The sequence below is a fragment of the Brassica rapa genome, chromosome A08, assembly GCF_000309985.2.
Source record: "Brassica rapa cultivar Chiifu-401-42 chromosome A08, CAAS_Brap_v3.01, whole genome shotgun sequence".
Taxonomy (NCBI): Eukaryota; Viridiplantae; Streptophyta; class Magnoliopsida; order Brassicales; family Brassicaceae; genus Brassica; species Brassica rapa.
This window is the reverse complement of record NC_024802.2, coordinates 11,235,000-11,248,031: the sequence shown is the minus strand read 5'-3', so window position 1 is coordinate 11,248,031 and position 13,032 is coordinate 11,235,000. Positions and strand designations below refer to the sequence as shown.

Below are 13,032 nucleotides of genomic sequence, written 5' to 3'. Positions count from 1 at the left end.
TCTTTTTAAATAGGAAAACAAAAAAAAATCATTTGTCATGACTTTAGCAAGTCTTGCGGCAAGTCGTCGGATGGTTTTGGCCAAGTCTTCCAATCTCATTGATTTAGACCACTTGCCTCAAAATTTTCCACATAGATCGAATCCGTGATTGATTGACAAAAGTCGTCAGATTTAGTTGACTGATTGACTTTTACCAGAAAGATTTCAAAATTTCCACATACATTAATTTTTCTTTTTCTGTCGGCAGGTGCATACTTCGTATCTTGATGGTGAAGTTGATCAATCACTAAGCTATAAAGGTCATAATCTGTAACAAGATTTGATTCAGAATACCATAGTCTTATTTTCCTTTTCATTTTTTTTCGAATGAATGTTTATTTCATTTTTATTTCTCATTAATCTTCTTTTCATTTTCATTTCTTAGGCTTTTTTTTTTATTTCTTAAAACTTAAAACCACAAAGAGAAAACATTTATATAGATAAAGTTGGTTTTTTCCTTTATCTGTCAAGTGGCGGTTTTTCAACACATGTCATTTATGTATTTTTTTTTTTACATTTTAGGTATTTATTTTTTAAGATTATTGTAATTTAGCCAAATACTTTCTAATTGTGCACTATCTAATCATTTTCGCACTAACTATTATCATACGAAGTTTGATAATTTATTTTATTGTTCACTAAAATGCAAGATGAATAAAGAAATAAATAAAATAATAGAAATATATTTTATATATTTAATTTATTCACAACTAAAAATAACATAAATTTTTGTTATTTTATTATTTTTTACTATTTTCTATTATTTAATTTATAAATTATATATTTATTTAACTATTAAAAATATAAAATGACCAGACTAATTAAGAAATTCAAGTGCAATACCTAATTTAAACATAAAACTTCCACAATCACAGAGAAAAAGCAAAATATCATAGTAACACTAACTCAATAAAAGTTTAGAGCTGAAAAAAGATCAACAAAGAAGACTAACCTATGTCATCTTACCATATAATGTCTTCGCTAGAACAAACAGGTGTCAAAAAAGGTAAAAGGATAAAATATGAGACAAAACAATCTCCAAAACACAAAGGATCACGATCAAGCACCAGCGCAAAAAAACGGGTCAGAAAAAGAATAATCATCGAATGAACAAAGTCACCACGAAACAAAAAAAATACATGTCTAAAGCACCAGAAGCACAACCACCACCGAAGAGATAAAAAGTAGCTCACAAACTAAACAAGCACATACAAGGTGTCCATACCAGCGAAAAACCACAAAACTCTGAATAGAAGAAACCAAAGCTCCAAAATATTAACTCCGCACACCTACACCAAGGGATGCATGAGAAGAAGATAAACAATCTGAGTGGGGGAGAATAGAAGCCAACTACCGAGAAACCAAAGCTTAAGCTTGAGACCATAAACAACCTTCCAAACGCACAAAGCATACCCAGAGAAAAACACTATCCAAACCTGGAGTAGCAAATATGGCGAAAGAGAGAGCCACCAAAGACGTGATCAGTGATGAAAAGTGCAAAGACATGAAAGAACAAAGAGATAAAAAGAGACAAAATAAAATCAACAAACCGTGGAACAATCCTAGAGCTATGAAAGATAGCATAAAAGTCAGATCACCAAACCAGATCTTGAAAACCAAGACGATCAGAGACTATCGACGGCAAACCAGCGATGAGCAAAACAACATCTATGACAAATAAACTCTGACGTAACCCAACGAGATGTAGTTTCTAACCTTAGCCAAAATCTAAGGAAAAAAGGACCAATATTGACCAAAATAAAATACAACGCCGTAAGAAAGAACTACACAACATGGAACTAAGTCTGATCTATAACAAATACCAGATAATTTTACAGAAAAAGAAGGTGATGAAAAACAAGAGCACAGAGGTGAATCTTTTCCTAGTGATGGTGAAAAGCACTGCACACCGGAAAGATAAACGAAATACATAGATGGTTAAGACTCAAGATCAAAATATGGGGGAGAATGCAAAAAATATCTAAAAAGAGTAATGTTTTAAAATGAAAAAATTAAAATACAATTTTGATGCCGTTAATCTTATAATTAACAAAGGTTTAAAAACAAAGTTATTGAAATTCAATATGTTTTACATCAGAAACCCACTTCACCACTAAGAAGTAGTATTATACGTACAACAACACATTATTAAAAAGACAAACACATAATATATTAACTTATTACCTATTAATATTACATAATAAAACATCAAATAATGCTTTTCACAAATAAATACTGACCACATAATCACATCATCCAAAAATCATATTTAATAATAATAAAACAATATTCTTCCGCGCGACACCCCCAAATTATTTATAAACAAGGAAACAAAAATTATAAACAGGGACACTAAGAAACTAAAGCAACGCTTTATTTCAATACTAAAAATCACAAACTTAACGAATTATAACTATAACTATCATTAACTAATCATAAATAGATTGTTTAGCAAGTTATGCCAGATTAAAGCGAATAATGGTATCAATACCGTCTTCTCCGTCTCATCCTCTTCTGCGACGCAACCACCGTCATCTTTGATCTGAATTAATTAGCCTATTATTACCACCAATGATACTAAGTTACTAACTACCATCAGGTGAGACTCATCGTCTAACTTGTCGAGCCTTTCAGTCAGAAGTAGAACCGTGCCTAGCGAAGGTAATTTGAAACATTCGCTTATGTTAAATCATTTTTATAAATATTTATAGGGCATCTATCTATCTATCTCTTCTCTATAATAATGAAGGAGAGTTGTCTCTCTCCACAGTCCTTCACTTCATCATTATGCATAGGGCATCTTATGAAAGCTGGCAGCTACTCATTCTTCAATTCTCCTTTTATGATTACTCGGCTGAGAAAAGAGTTAAGGTATATAGGCTTTCTAATTATAAAATGTCAATGATGGGTTTTGTTTGTCCTGACTAAATCGACCCATACAAGTATGACTTCAGTTAGACCTAGAGCTTCAGTTGATGAAACGATCAGCCGTTATCACATTCAATCCTTCAAACCCGCTAATCCCACTATCTCATTTTCATTGCGCCTTTACTTCGTTGTTCTTAAGCTTCTAGCAGTATATATGCTAGACTTTTAGAGTTGCCTTTTCAATCTCTCTTCTTCTTCTGATTCATCTTTGCTTTCTCTTCTTTTATTCGTGGCCGCTCTCAGGGGTTATGGATGATAGAGAAAAATACATGTTCATATCACTTGAAGAGATGAATCTGGTTGCAGATTACATCAAACATCAAGAAAGACTTAGTATCTCGCATGTATCCAACAACTGCATGTAGACCATGACATCAGCTTTCTATCGCTACCAGTTGCAAATACGGAGGACCTACATATCTTACGAATGGTTGCTGGATCTATTGCTATTGGTATGGATTACATATTTCACTATATCTCACTAAAATTATGACATGTCCCTGCCATTTAAAGTCAATCTCAGTGAGTTTTTTCAGTGTCTGGACTTATAGAGGGTGATAGGGAGTTTAACTTGGGCTCACTTACACATTCATAACTATGGAATTAGAGAGCAATACTGCAGGTTGGTGCAACATCATCAAAACATTAAAGCATATTAGTGTTTTCACCGCATTAAGAAGTTGAATGGTTTTTTTTAATCGCTAAAGTTTTGTTCCAAATCTAAAAATTTCATAGAAACTCTACAATCATCAAGATAACTAACATAAAAACTCCTAAAATCGCAAAAACCAGAGGTTTTTCTTCAAAACAGACTGAGAGTGATCGGGGAACTACGGAGACTCCTCAGGCTGCTCCTCTTACTGAGCTGTAAATTAGTGTTGCAGATACAATAGGAATAACACAGATGATTCAGCTGAGTACAGAATTTTATTTAGAAAGAAGCGTTAATAAAGCCCACAGTCAGATTCTTTCCAGCCCAGAATTAGTTTCTCACGCTGAAAGACAACTTAAGGAAGCCATTCATGAAGTTCTCTACAAATTTGTAAGAAACGAGGAAATGATGGAAGTTTTCGCATTGTGAGTTTAGAAAGATAAGATATTTTGGGTTTTAGTTTTTCTTACGTCCAATGATACTAACGTTTCTTCTTCTTCTTCTTTTTTCATGATAGCTAAGCAATAGGCATATGTGTCCTGGAAGCATTAAAAGGAAAGACAAAGCTTAAAGTCTAATGGAACTACGGCAGACACGGAACAGAGTTGCTCTGTAATAACAGAGGCCTGCCTAACTAACCTTCATGGGGATATCTACTAACGAGTGGTAAACGGGACATGAGGCGCCTTTCACTGTCAGATTCACACCTGGATACTAAAAGCTGTCTGTGATATTCTTATGATGAAAAAATAATTGAATTTTTTTACCCATTTTCCATAACCATATTTATGATTCCACTGTAAAGTATAATAGAATAGATATATTATTGTGTTGGGTTTGATAAGAAAATACAATATGCATATATATAGTGGTAACATTAACATAATGTTAACACTAAATAATGCTAACTTTCCTAAACGCTTAATGTAAATATGCTAGAATATCTTGACAGTAACTTGTTCTTCAAGTCTTTCCTTTTAATCTTTGGAGTCTTCATGGGTTTCACGGGCTTCACAATCTAGGTCCGTAAGATACATATCTTCCGGCCCAACATATCTCTAATACTCCCCCGCACGACAAACGTGGGATGTAACACGCAAATCTGCAGTCACAAAGCAGACCACGTATGTCGTGGACACTATGTCGAGAAAAACAAATCAGTAGATTCCTTCGGGAATAAACTTCAACTTTAGACAAGGAGGGATGAAATCTTCAGCTCTTCTTCGGTCTTGACAATGAGAATACATCTCGTGGGCGCAACTGCAGCTCCATAAACAATTATCCTTGACTTGGACAGTCCATAACACGGACTAAAAAACTGACCTAAGAATTTGAGCATTCAACTAGAACTCCCCCGTAATGGTTAAACTATGATCAATAAATCCCAAACTATGGAAAAACAACACGACATAAACTCTGAGAAATTCTAAACTATAGAAAATCTCTAACAAAAATAACCAATGTGAAATCACAAACCCTTAGCATTACTAAACCCTCAAATCCTTTTGCACTGATCACCCGACCAAAACCCAAGAAAAAAAAAATAAAACCCTAATAAAAAAAAAAACAAAACCCTAATAAAAAAAACAAAACCCAACTTCACGTGAATCAACGTCGTCATCCGGATCATCTTCGCCGTCTTCATCGTCAACACCACCGATGAACGCCATCAAAGCTCTAAACTTATAATGCGGAAGTTTTAATTTTGATCCCTAAAAATCGAATGCTCTGATACCATGTAAAGTATAATAGAATAGATATATTATTGTGTTGTGTTTGATAAGAAAATACAATATGCATATATATAGTGATAACATTAACATAATGTTAACACTAAATAATGCTAACTTTCCTAAACACTTAATGTAAATATGCTGGAATATCTTGACAGTAACTTGTTCTTCAAGTCTTTCCTTTTAATCTTTGGAGTCTTCATGGGTTTCACGGGCTTCACAATCTAGGTCCGTAAGATACATATCTTCCGGTCCAACATATCTCTAATATCCACTTTTTTAGTTTTGACATACAAGTGATTTTTGAATGATAGAACATGGGTGAGTCACATTTTGAAAATTCTACTCTGTTCGGTAAATTGGATGTTACATATATAATAAAACGGATGATAAATATTTTGGTTTATATCTCGGTTACATTTTAGGCAAAAAAAAAAAGAAAAAAGTCTTATGATATCTGGTTTTCTAAAGCCAGAACAAAACATCTCATTTATTTATCCAGCGAAGAAGAAAATTAAAACATAAATGGATTTGTGAGAAATTATTGCTAACAGATAAACTATGAGAATGAGCATATGATGATGATTTCATTTATTTGTGACTATGTGCTTATACACGTAAAAAAAAAACTCCTCACAAACAATCAAATTATAAGGATTGATTAATTTTATTTATTTTATTTAGTGGTAAATTTTAATTTTTTTGCAATTTAGATATATGAAAATAGAAAACTATGTTAAATTGCAATATGTTTTTTGTTTTGATCAACTTAAATATATCTTTTATATATTTTAGTTGATGAACGCTAAATTTTCTTTCAAGTTGTATGCATGATATAATACAAACAACAACAACTGAAGCCGTGATTAAGACCCACCTGCTGGTGGCAGTCTCTATCTTTTTTTTGGTCGAATCAGTCTCTATCTTTTAAATTGCTCTTTTGTAAGCTGCAATGAGTCTGCAAACTCATATATGGTGTTCAAAAAAAAAATAAACCCTGCAAACCCATATATGGTGTGAACTGTGAAGCATGGAAGTGATACTGATGCCTGACTAAGAGAACTAGCTAGCTTCTCTTCAATTCTTTGTTTCTACGAAGCTGGTTTGGTTTTGTGTATTGGTGCTTCACCTTTCTTCTCTTAAACTCTATTTTGTTTCTATTTAAAGGTTTTTGTTTTGTTTATTACATAAGCGCTTCACCTTTCTTTTCTTAAACTCTGCTCTGTGTTTAATGATTCGCTTCTGAGAAATTTCAACCGCTCTATTCTTCCTAATGTACGCATAACAGAACACCCTCTTCCAAAAGTTCGATGTTATTGATGTTTCTAGAGAAGATGTTACACGTCATATTCCTTAAAAAATTATTGTTATCTTCACCTCTTTAAATATATTACAATAATAATTATGTGGATAAACTTAAAAATAGTAAATACTAATAATGTAAATCTACAATAAAGATTTATTAGTTTCCCTACAATTTTTTTTCTTTCTAAAATAGCATTATAAACACATTAGTCCCATTTCTACTGCCGTATATAAAAATGGTCATATACGCGACAAAAAAAAGCATAATAAAAATTAAAAATTACAATTTCACAAAATATATTACACACTAAATAACAATCAAAACACATTAAAATATGCAATTATTAAGTAAAATAAATATAACTCTTCAGCACGAGTATTTATATATTTTACTTTATGCATACATAAACAAACTTCCGATTGCTTCTTAGCTTGATTACATATATGAGTGAATCACCGGAAATGTTCTCCATTGTATTGGCTTGGCTTGTCTAGGGACTTATTATATCTCTATGATTTTATTTAACAATCAACAGATACAAAAAGTGTATTCACTTGATTTGGCCAAGCTCATGTGAGTGTAAAGCATATTTTTGTCTGTGAACTTGATTTGAATGATGAGATAACTATCTAATCTGCAACCTCTTTTGGAGGTTTTGTTTGATTGTGCTTAATGATAATTAGTCTTGCCATTCTAATATGTTTTTCTTTTCGTCTATTGTCAGAAAAATGAAATAAGTCAACACTTTCAAAGCCCCAAAAAGAAGAAGAAAGGATAGTAAATGATGAACATAAGAATGTAACTTGTTGGGAGACGGGGGAACAAAAATTGTTAACCTAAATTAAGGCAAAAAATTTAAAGCTTAATTGTCTTTTTCTTCACGTAAATAAAGGCCATTGCAAGTGGCGAGTCTGGTGACCTATTTTATGAGAACTAGAAGTGGACACGGGACAAGTACTTACTATTTTAGCTATACGTATTACCCGATTTACCCCGTATAAATATTGTAAATTATGATTTATTACTCGACTTGTTTGAAGCAAGTACTTAATCTTTCAAGTATTCGTCCCGAAAAGTAATGCTTTCAAATATTAAGTAATTGGTAAGAAATTAGGGCACATTGTAGGGTGATTCACGAAGACATCAATAGAAAATCATGTGGTTTGTCAAGCACTGGCTAAGGTTTGAGGATGTTTAGATTGTGATGCTAGTGATTTCACAGCGAGAGATTGAGGATGAAGTAGGTTTTTAATGTTGGGGATACTTAATCTTGAAAGTCATTTTTACGTTTAGGGCATGACACCGATTTTTTCCTCAGGCTTTACAGATTTCTGGTTTTGTGTTCGTGTTTTCCTTCTATCTCCAAGTAAAAAAACACTTCTACCAAAAAAACTTTCCATATTTGAGAAATAGAAGAATCTAACCTAGATTCCAACTACAAAAACCTATAAAAAGACTCTAAATCCTAGAAGAGAGGGATCGACTAATACATACTTTGACTATAGCAACTGGTAGCTAGAACTAGAGTTTCCGGACCAATACGTTGTACTCATGCTCTATTGATCAATAAAACATTACTTTTCATTATTCTTCTTCTTCTTTTATTTCACTACTTCATGTTTTTATAGTATCACGATAACCATATTTTATTCTATCGTAACAGTTTAGCGCTAGAAGGAAGAGAATAACCATGACTACGTGAAGATGACTGAAAGTGAGAATAATTTTTCTATTGATGTCCAGCTTGAAACCTTGCAAAAACAAATCACTGAGGTTAATTTTGGCCCAAAAAAGGAATAGCATACCTTGTGATTAATCCCAAAATCATCTCAGAGATACAGATCTTTAAAGAAAAGATGGAAGAATACTCTAAGCAGTTGGAGCAGAGCATACATAAGTTATTACAGCTTGAAGCAGAGAACTTAGTTCTCTGAGAAGAAAAATTAAGCCATCAACACTATGGGAAAGAAATGACGAAAGTTTCAAACCCGCATTCGACCTATGCAACCCTTGGATACTTTTGCTGAAGGAGACAACACGAGTCAATGGATACTATTATAGAATGAAGAACAGACTGAAGGAACCAGTATCACAAATATAAATGATGTTAACTCGACCGGAGATGGCGATAACTCTGACACGGATATGGATATCAAGATGCACAGCTGCGGCCAAGAAATCGACAAAATGGCTTATCTGAAAGAATTATTCTCTAGGAAATTCAAAGCGGTCTGATAACTTATAGAAAAACTTCATGGTGTCGCTCCTCCAATCAAGAGAAGTGCTCCAGCTTCCTACGCAGACACTTTTCACAGTCGAGATCGCCCTGATCGAGATTGCCAAGAAAGTTCTTTTTTTTTTGAATATGAGAATGTTTGAAGAAACTGGTGACCCAGACAATCATGTGGCCTAGTACAAATATCAAATGATAAATACATCTAATTTATATGAGGCTCAAAGTTCTTGTTTATGATTCTATAATAATCAAGTCATCAAAAAAAGGTGTTAGACATTAAACTCTGCAATCTTCATATGACATTTCCCCGTACATTAGCCTCACTCGATCGATATCACAAATCACTTTCCGACAGATTACCCATCTTTCTACAATTCCAGTTCAAACACACTTAACTTTAGAACTTTTTTCTGTACAAGTCACCAAAAAATAAATGCACGTTGATGACATAGATAGCAAAATTAATTCTTTTAGACCTTTCAACATATAACATAAACCATGATTTACAAAGTTATCAACTAAGAGAGAGAATCCAAAGAGTACACTATGAGACCAATGTTTTTCTTATAGTGCCAATGCTCAAAAGGGTTCCATTTAAAGCACACTCGAAGACCATCATCCTATTAAAAGGGTCAACTTCTTCATAGTATCCAATCAGATTCAAAAAGTTCTTATGGTTGATCCGCGAGAGTATCTCAATCTAGAAGAAGACTTACACTAACTCCATTTCAAAAAGTATAGTTATATAATGGTAAGACATTTAAGTTGATGAGTGATTATCCTTTCTAAGATAATGCCATTTCCATGGCTCTGGTCCATTCTTTAAATTCAGAAATCATAGTTGAAGCCACAACTATCTCAACACCACTTGACAAAGTTCCTTCATACAAAGTGTGAACATCAAAGGCCTCGATGATATTGCTGAAAATCCTCACACACTGTTTCTAGCTCAGTCCGGTTCAGATTTGGTACCCCTATGACATTTTCATAATGTTCTCAGTTTCAAATGATAACATCCTTATATAAAACATAAATGAAGATGCAATCCAGAATTTGTAGATGTCAATAGTCTGCCTTGACCAAGCCGGGATGAAGTCATTGATGCTTGACTGCATTAGTCGTTAATACATAAGGCATGTAAAGTGGGAGTAACACGTGGATGCAAGATGCTGATCTGGAGAAAGATAAACTTGAGGTTTTTGCCTTGACGAAGTTGTTGACGCATGCTATGTTAGACAATGTTCCAGGAGGCATGCAAGGTGGTGGAGACCATGTGGATACAAGTTGGTGAGCTGGATTAGGGTAAATTTGAGGAATGAATTTATGCCTAGGAGAAAAGGCAAAAAGATAAATCTGGGTTAAGTTTATGCCTTGAAAAAGAATAAGTACAATTCCAAGAAAAAATAATTTGTACTTATTAATATGAAAGCTGTTCATATTCATGGTTTCTTTGTGTGATCTTTGGACTATGATTTTGGAAACGTGGAGATCACTATAAAATAGCAAGAGGTTGATGAAGAATCAACTAGACACTCGAGGCTGAATTAATAGAGCAAGAGTGAAAATCTCTTGGAAGTGTTCTTGGTATCGTTTTGAGTTAGAGACTAATGTATCATGCGACGAGATATGTAAGCTAGGTAGCTTGGGTGTCATTTCAGTAGCAATTGTTAGGGAAATAACTAGTTGTGTAAAGTTGATTAAGTAAGTTTTGTAATGATTGTCTAAGGTGTTATCTAATATAGAAAAACATATTTAAAAGTTCCCTTTATATACTGATTTGTCTTTTGCATTACTTTACCATGTTGCATCCTACACTTACATAAAACAGAGTAATAACAGGGTAGAAACAGAGTAATGATTGTAAAACAGAGTCAAAGAGAAATAAGTTTTGTATCAGTAACAAAAACTTTATGCAACTTCCCACCAAGACCAGTTGTCCAAGGCCTATGCTCTCTACAGCACTTTTCCGGCAGAAGAATATTATGGCTATTATAATTAGCAAACCAGAGAAAAAAGCTACCACAATAAATGTTTTGACTGTTTATTATCTTGCGGCTGATTCTTGGAGAATAAGTGTTCTCATCAGGAGAAGGTAGAGGAGAGTCTAAAAATACATTCTCTTGTTTGCATTGGGTACTGCAGGGAAAGACCCACTGCTACTGAGATTATGACTATTATAATCTGAGGAGAAGGACTAGGAGATTGAGGAGCAGGTTCATCCGCCAAGTTACTTGTTTTTTTCTAATAACTCACGTCGTTTGAAGATATCAGCTTCCTTAAAAAAAAAACCTGCAAGAGTCACACTGAAATCTTTAAGTACTAATCCTGAGTCTCTAAGCTAAGAAATGTGAATCTGAACTTACTTGGGAATGCAGTTAAGAAATTCCTTGAGGTCGTTTTGATCCAGAATACAAAAGTTTCAACCTTTTTACTCGAATGATATGGCTTCTTGAAAAAAAAATGCCAAGAGAGATAACAGTGAAGATGAATGACCAAACAACAGTCTTAGGTAAACAGAATAAGAATATTATAGACTGAAGTCTCACCTCTTATCACTCACAAATTGGTTCACTCACAAGAGTGTTAGATATTTTATTCTTTTGTCTGTTACAGGAAGAAAAGTTTCCATTGAACTTTTCGCCTTTGGAATACTAGGGACTAAGGTCCCACATCAGAAGTTGGAAGAGAATTTAAGAGCATCTCCAATAGTGTATCAAAATGAGGGAAAACATCAAAAAATAAGGAAAATTCATCTCCAATAGTACATCATTTTGAGGAAAAAAATGAGGATATGAACCGTATTTCCTCAAATTTGAGAGAACACTATTCACAGCCTCATTTTGATGTCAAGTTTTTTTTTATTTACATAATGGTCTTTTACTTTTTAACAATTTTTATTTTATGCATAAACAAAATATTAACAATAAACATAACTTCTATAACTTTATATCCAAAATGTATATACTGATTAAACTTCTTAAAATATAATTACCCATAATTAGTTATGAAAATATAATTTATAAATTATAATATATAATTAAAAGAAAATAAAATAGAAAACAATATCATTAACCAATACAAAGTTAAGTAATAATATTGTTTAAGTAAAATTCTACTATTACTTTGTATGTTGTTATGTACCTTTATTAATGTAATAAATATTTGCTTTTTATAAGTTAAAATTTGGTTAAATTATAAAATTTAAAAATAAGTGAGTATAATCTAAAATCTTATGAAATAAAAGGTGTTATTTGCAATAACTAAAAAGTTGAAGAATGAATATAATAATAATTGAGGGAGAAAATAAGGGGAACCATTGGAGCAAATCACAATCTCATTTTTAGTTTACTTCATTTTGAGGGAAAAAATGAGGAAAACCATTGGAGATGGTCTAAGTAATATATGAAATAGATGAGTTAATTAACTTATCACCAATTGGTTTTAGGTTGAAAGCTATCTGGTTTGGAACCCGATCCAAACAATCCAACTCGATCCATTATCGATCCAGCCCAAAATCGGCCCATCAATCCTAGCCCAAACATTATGAGATTGACGCTCAAAGATCCATGATCTCGAGGGGACGTAATAGGGACAAATGTCCCACATCGGAAGTTATAAGGGATCCTAAGTAATATATAAGATATATGAACCACTCCACTTATCACCAACATTATTTCGAGGACACGTATTAGAGATTAAATCTCCCACATAAATAGTTGGAAATAATCTTAACTAATATATAAAATAGAGAGATCAATCCATTTATCACCAATTAGTTTTAGGTTAGAAGCCTATCTAACTTAATACGAAAGTCTTGGTGCGGAAGACTTAAAACGACGTGACAAGTGATAAAAAATCAACGTAAGCATCCAGATGACCATACTGATACGTACACACTACTATATTGATCAAGGACAACGATTACAATCTCTCCCAGATACATCACCACAAGATGCATAAAGATTTTGTTACAATCTATCATCTATTTATACTTATGACACACTCTCTCTCTTTACAAGTCTAACCGAAATCTTTCTTTTCTTCTGCAGGTGCCAGGTCACTCTTCTTATTCTTCTGCTGTTGCCAGGTCAGCACCTCATCACCTATCACATACGCACATCTGCTGTTGCCAGGTCAG

General features: G+C 33.2%; 1 long non-coding RNA gene across 2 annotated transcripts; it reads left to right on the top strand.

The window, feature by feature from the left end:
* Positions 1 to 2,621: 2,621 nt before the first annotated feature.
* LOC103834075 lies at positions 2,622 to 12,296 on the top strand. Of its 2 annotated transcripts, none has more exons than XR_004450274.1 (3): positions 2,622 to 2,700; positions 2,789 to 4,044; positions 4,137 to 12,296. It is a non-coding gene; the product is annotated as an uncharacterized LOC103834075 (long non-coding RNA). The 2 variants fall into 2 exon arrangements; XR_004450275.1 differs by lacking the exon at positions 2,622 to 2,700 and having other exon boundaries at positions 2,830 to 2,910; positions 3,211 to 4,044.
* Positions 12,297 to 13,032: the final 736 nt, after the last annotated feature.